The sequence below is a fragment of the Dipteris shenzhenensis genome, chromosome 19 (genome assembly GCF_047967505.1).
Source record: "Dipteris shenzhenensis isolate YYH24624 ecotype China chromosome 19, Dip_SZ_1.0, whole genome shotgun sequence".
Classification (NCBI taxonomy): domain Eukaryota; kingdom Viridiplantae; phylum Streptophyta; class Polypodiopsida; order Gleicheniales; family Dipteridaceae; genus Dipteris; species Dipteris shenzhenensis.
In genome coordinates, this window is record NC_141614.1 from 8,005,371 (window position 1) to 8,011,873 (window position 6,503).

A 6,503-nucleotide genomic window follows, 5' to 3' on the forward strand; every position below is an offset into this window, starting at 1 on the left:
TATGCATTGCCATACAAAGCAATGAAGGGCAAACAAAGAAATCTTAAAAATCCACAAATCTTATGCTTCTTGTACTTCAAGGAGTGTGAGGACGCTTTGTGCTTCTATCATGAGAATTGGTTGCTGTACATCCCATTTAGAAGCTTTGAAGAACAACTCATAAAAGGAGCCAAGACATGGCAAATGTGTATCGAGAAAACATAAATATCCTTAATGAAAACAAGAACAAATTCACAAAGACAATAGTTTCGCTCAATAAGAATAGCGAATCAGCTAATCACACAGCAACAAATAAAGTTGTCGATTGCGATCTTGGGTTGGGCATTTAAAGACAAAAAAATGAAGCACATTCGATACACAAAACTTGGACCTTCATGCCCAAAGCAAATTTCTACAACAAAATTAGAAACCTAAACAATCAACAACACTACTTCACGATGACATAATGCTTTGAAAAACATTAGAGCCCGAGAAGCCTATCAACCTATTCTTGACTAGTGGCACTAGCATAGGTAAGACATTCGCATTGCACATTATAGTTGAGGGACTCATTCACCACCACTGTACACAAAGAATCAAGAATCGTGCCAACAACCCCATAGCATTGCTCATGGCTTACACAGGCAAAGCAGCATTGAACATAGGGAACACAACCATCCACTCAGTGTTGCACCTTCTACTAGTCAAAGCATCATTGATAGGACAAAACATGTTAAACATAATTAATACTCATGTTCACTCAATTAATCACAACCACACAAAAGCATTCGGTGTGCTAGATGTCATATTCTGCGACTATCTTTGCCAAGCAAGCCCTCTAGAGACGATTGGATCTTCACCCAATTAGCATGATTGAACATTCATACTGACAGTTGCAAGTTTGATGCTATGAGCGAACTACAACAATGTGTCAAAAAGATAAGTAATTCATACAGATACTAAATAGAGTAAGAATTGGACAACAAACTATCGAAGACCTAGCTTCCATGAACGACACATTTTATAGGGAACCGAATCTAGAAACCAAGATCATGCACCTCTTCTTCACCAATGCCCAAAAAGAAAGCCACAGTGAGCATGTTTTCAACAAACTACTAGGACAGCCTTACACACTACAAGCAATTGATTCCAAACATAAAATGTGCAACAGACGAATCAAACCACCAAAGAGTGCGCAAAAGGGCATGAGAGTCGAAATATGCTTAAGGAATATAGACATTGTTGATGCACTCATTGATGGAGCTGATGGTGTCTTCCAAGTTGTGCCACAAACTAAGAACAACGAAGCAATACTATCAACATGGACGCCATTACAATCACTAAGGACTTCCAAACAGGGAAAAATTTTATCACGTGGAAGTGATTCCCAGTGTAGCCTGCGAATCCAAGAACCATACACAGATCTCAAGGATTGACAATGGTGAGTGTAGCACTTGGTCCACAAAACATTTGAAGCCATGGTCTCACTTATACAGCTCTTTCTCGACTTGCATTCTACAGACCACCTATTCAACAAGCTAGAAAATTGGCACATAAAGGTTGATAGCGCTGTTCTTGCTAGATCTTGTATGTCCAAACAAAAGCAAAATGGGAATGCCTCCAAAAGGAAATCTGTACATATGTTAATTCGCACAATGTTCAATGTGCACATAGAAAACATAGCGGTACGCGAAATCCTTATGGTTGCTGACATTTTGTGTTTCTAAGAGATAAGAAACAGCCAAACAACACTGCCTCTTTTACATGGCTTCAAGAATGTATCTTGCTTTGGTAGCTGCAGGCTATCACTTCTGTATAGACAAGCGCAACACCTGATCGTAAGCATGCTAATAGTAGCGAAGAAATACACAGAACCAATGCACGTGCTCGGATTATAAACCATGCAACGCACTCTCCAATGCTGTACAAGAACACTCCTGTAGCAGCAAGGTTATTAACCAGGCAACAACAATCTACAGTCAAGCTTTGTCCAAATATGATCCAATTTCAATTAGTGAAGCAGTCATCGTCATAACTTGCCATTGCTACTGGTCCAACCACTCTAGTACATACATTCTCATCCTAAAGCAATGATCCGTCGAGCTACATCTACACATAGCATTTTCCAATGCCCACACCCCTCAACAAGCCCATCAACCTTTTTTTGGCATTCTCTTTCTTCTTCTTGCCCATGCAAAAGAAGGATTTATATTTCTAATTTGTTTAAAAAAGCTTGCTAGAATGTCACTATCCACAATATATTCCCAATTAAAAAAAGAGGGGGGGGGGGAGGACTATTTCGAATGATGTTACCCCGCATGCATTGCTAACAATTCTAAAAAGCCTACCACACCCAGGCCACTACCTTCACCCATAGTCCTCGGCACAAACCTATAACTACCAATACTACTTCCTATTCCCATGGGCAAGCCATGTGGAATTAACGCCCTTGTATTATCTATCCTTAAGTGTAATATACTATAGACATAGATAGATGCAGATTAAGCCCTTAAACCCTTCCGATATAGTTACAGATTAAGCCCTTAAACCCTGGTAAAACTTGCATTTCTGTGCGTGAGCTATGCTAGCTTTGCGACCATGGATTCGCGTCAGGCATCGGCTTTCATGGAGAAGAGCAATCGTACCTCCCTTCACAGCCACTCAGGGTCTCGAAAATTCTGTCCTGCCTTCAGAACGGACAAGCCACGCCTTCACAACATCAGGTGTTTCGCTTTCAAACGGCAAGCAGAAACGTTGGTTTAATCAATAGTGTCCCAAGAAAGACTTTTATGCCATTGTGCGCTAGTTTCTGGACACGACTTCAACATTGTTAGGAAACTCAATGCACCGTTTTGCTGTTCAGGTGTACCCGATCGTCTGAGGACTGAAGCTTCGGTAAGAGAGGTCCTAGAAGAGCACAACATCTTCCTCACTTCATATCACGCGGGGCAGTACAAAAAACTCCTTTGCCCAAAGGTATGCGAGCTTTTAAACTCTTCATACGTAGACCTATTTCAAAGAATCTCGAATTGCTCGTCTCATATTCTCATGTAAGTTTGTTTGCTGACGTGCTTTGTGAGGAGTTGCTCAATATTAATGAAGTCATTCCAGACAATCAATTCATTTTGAAGTCTTTGCCAAAGTCATACTTACATCACTCAACCTATCATGCAAGCAAGCCCACAAAAAGGGCAAGTGTCATTATTGCAAAAAGTTGGATACCCTTGAAAAGGCCAGCAATGGCACTGATTAAGCTATCTAGATCTTGGAGTTGTCAAGTGTTTTGACATCGGATCCCCTTCATAGGTTCCCATGAGCAACAAATTGCAGATCTCGGCAGAAAACGAGCAGACAGTGGCAATAAAAAGATGAAATATCAAAAGACGACCTTAGGTAACAAGGTAGTGGTAAGAAACAAGCGGTCCATGGCTCCAATAAAGTAAGGTAACGACTTGATTCAAACTACGATGGCTTGAATAGGCAGAATTCGGCAGTTGAGCGTATTTTGAAGCAATTGTTGTTGCTTACAAGGTTCTACCGGATGACGATACTCTTGTAGATGATGATGTAGGTCGATGCTAGGAGATTGGTTAGTTGGAGGTGATGATGATGCAAGTCTTTGAGGCAGTGCACGAAATAGGTCTGTCTGACACCGAATGACGAAGAGGCAGGGGCAGCTTTAGTTTGTGTGTTTTGTCTTGATTTTAGACAAATGGTTGCATTAACAACCAGGAGCCGCTCCCACCCTTACTCCATCGTGCATTGGGCCCTATCTCGTCTTCACCCATCAATCTTTCCTTGGAAAAGAAGTTGTTTTGTTGGAGGAACTTCTCTTGAAGCAAGACTAGCTTGAGTTCATAGAGTAGCAAGGATTTGATACCAACTTGTAAGTTTTTGGGGTAGAGGAAGATAGAGAGTGGAGTAGAACAAATCAGTCGTGGAGAGCAAAAGAAGGCTAAAGTGCTATTATGAAATGTCAAAACGTACAAAACCAAAATGGGGTTATGTACCTCTAACATAAGAAAAAACCCTCCTAATTGGAGGTGAAAAGGGCCCAAGGGGTGTTCACACCACACTACTCAATATCGAACACTTGTCATGATCATATTATCAACGCAAAGAATGGGTATAACAATAATGAGATTTAAGCCGGAAACTACATTTTTCTTTCAATTGTGAAAATGACCTGCTCCATCCTATGCTATCAAGTTGACAAGTAAAATTGGGTTTCCGTCAATATGTGGCTTCATTGAAAAAGATTCCCAAATCCTAAATATCTTTGTTTTTACGTAATGTTTTTACTATTCCACCAAATTAATTGATTCAATAATAAAGATCTATATGTTGACAAAGATGTATGCAATTTTTTGCTGCCTTTCGGTGTTGCACATTACCATATCGGCTCTTAAAGAATCAGTATTTTGTTCATAAGAATGCTCCCTAGTGGAACCTTTGTGCATCATTGACAATTAAAAATCTCAACCCTGGAGAAATTGCTAAGCTATCTTTCTCTACAGTCGTACTGCGAGTTGTGTGAAACGATCGTTACAGTGATACAATTGACTCATTGGACCCGTGAGCCATGTCAACTGAGTGAGCTCACGTGTGAGAGGACTGTTTGATATGTATACAATTTGTGAGAAGTTGAGAACTGAGTGAGCTCTCTTGTGAGAGGACTATCTGATATGTATGCAATTTGTGCTACCACAGAATTGCGTCGCTGTTTGAGATGCATGGAAGCAAGAGACAATTTTCATTGCTTGACTGCAGGGAAGTGAATATCAAGCTTCCGAAACTCTAAAAGTAGGATCAAGGGGTATGATTCGCTATCATTATTTAGAATATGCTTTTCTCTGTTTATGGGCATGTGGAAAGGAATTGGATGGTGCATCAGGAGCCCTTTTTGCTTGCTTTGGTGGCCAATAGCTGTTTTTCTTCTTTATTTTGTCTTGTTGTGGTCCTTCTTTGAAAAATCATTACTACTACCTTTGTAGTTTCCTCATTTACTCCACTTGTATCATCATTGGCTGTGACCACATCTTTTGGTTACCTCATCTTTCTTCTCTTTCATTTTCTTTTGTATTTTCTTTGTAGAATTTTGAACTTTAGAATAAGAGAAATCTGAATTTGTACAATTGGATTTATTCCAGTCTTACAAAGGTATATATATATCGTCGGCGGTGACCACATCCTTTGAGCATGCTTTTAGCTCACTGAATTGTGTTGAACGATAGATGGGGATTGGAGGCTGCTGCATATTCTTCTCCTACTGCAGCCTTGCCCTAATCCTAAAGAGGAATCACTTTGGTGTTTTGTTAGAAGAAGCATTGTGTTGTTGAGACAAACAAATAGCGAAATGTGGGCTTGGTTGCTGAAGAAGGTTTTTTTTTTTGGGGGGGGGGGGGGGGGGAGGGGGGAGGTTGGGAGTGTAAAGATAAGAAAGACGATTGCATATGCAGGTACATGCAAGGAGGAAGTAACTCATTACATTTTCTATGTTTTGACTCAATTGTACATGTGAACTAACGGTAGTAGAACATATTTCTGAACTGATTAGATCATAACATGACTGACCTAGATCTAGTGACAATGTTTTGCAAGCTCAAGAAGAAATCTGATTTCATGAATTGTGGAAATGTTGGCTTTGTTTTTGTAGGTGATATCATATTTTGCCTCAAGAGGAATCTCAAAAGAAACTCTTGTTCGCAATGGAGTGAGGCAAAAAAGCTCGTCTAAAGGGGTAAGCATGTTGATAGTGTAGATCATAATGCTTATCTCTTATGTATACTGTTTGTCATGACATCTCTTTGTAACTTCTATGGCAGCTTGCAATTGCATTTCCGTACAGAAAGAATGGGAAGATAGTAAATTGCAAATATCGAACTTTGGAGAAGCTTTTTTGGCAAGTAAGAGTCGTACATTTTTTCCTTTCAATTTCTCAGCAGGCACAGATTGTTGTTGGCAGTTTTTTTAAATTTTAGTTTGTTGAATTAATCCTGGTTTGTATTACTTTCTGGCAGGAGAAGGATGCATTGAACATATTTTATGGTCTAGATGACATAAAGGCTGCGGATCACATAATTATTGTGAGACTTTCACATGGTGTTCTCATGTTGAGGTTCTGTATCCAACTTATTGTGATTTGTGACTGAGGCTGTCTATAATTTTCAGGTTGAAGGAGAGATAGACAAGCTATCAATGGAAGAAGCAGGATTCATGAATTGCATGAGTGTTCCGAATGGTGCACCAGCAAAAGTTTCTAAGAAAAGCCCTATTGAATCTGAGGTACCTTGGTGTTTGGACCTAGCTCTAAACCATCTTACCACTTGCTTTGTAAATAGTTTTCCTCATTGGTTTTCAATGTTTGAATGAGATTGAGGACCTATAGACATTCATTAGTTGAGGGCCTTGTTGGAAGTCGATTCTCCATGCTTTGTTACCCTTTGTTCAGCTTAGTTGCTCCTCTATAAGGCCCCCAAATGAGAAGCCATGAGCATGGTAGTGTAGAAGAAGGATAGATGCAT

At 39.9% G+C, this 6,503-nt stretch overlaps 1 long non-coding RNA gene across 1 annotated transcript; it reads left to right on the forward strand.

Annotated features, from left to right (window-relative positions):
- Positions 1 to 4,687: 4,687 nt before the first annotated feature.
- Positions 4,688 to 6,265, forward strand: LOC147890018 (uncharacterized). The gene is made up of 5 exons (XR_015542689.1): positions 4,688 to 4,795; positions 5,636 to 5,719; positions 5,805 to 5,885; positions 6,000 to 6,065; positions 6,151 to 6,265. It is a non-coding gene; the product is annotated as an uncharacterized LOC147890018 (long non-coding RNA).
- Positions 6,266 to 6,503: the final 238 nt, after the last annotated feature.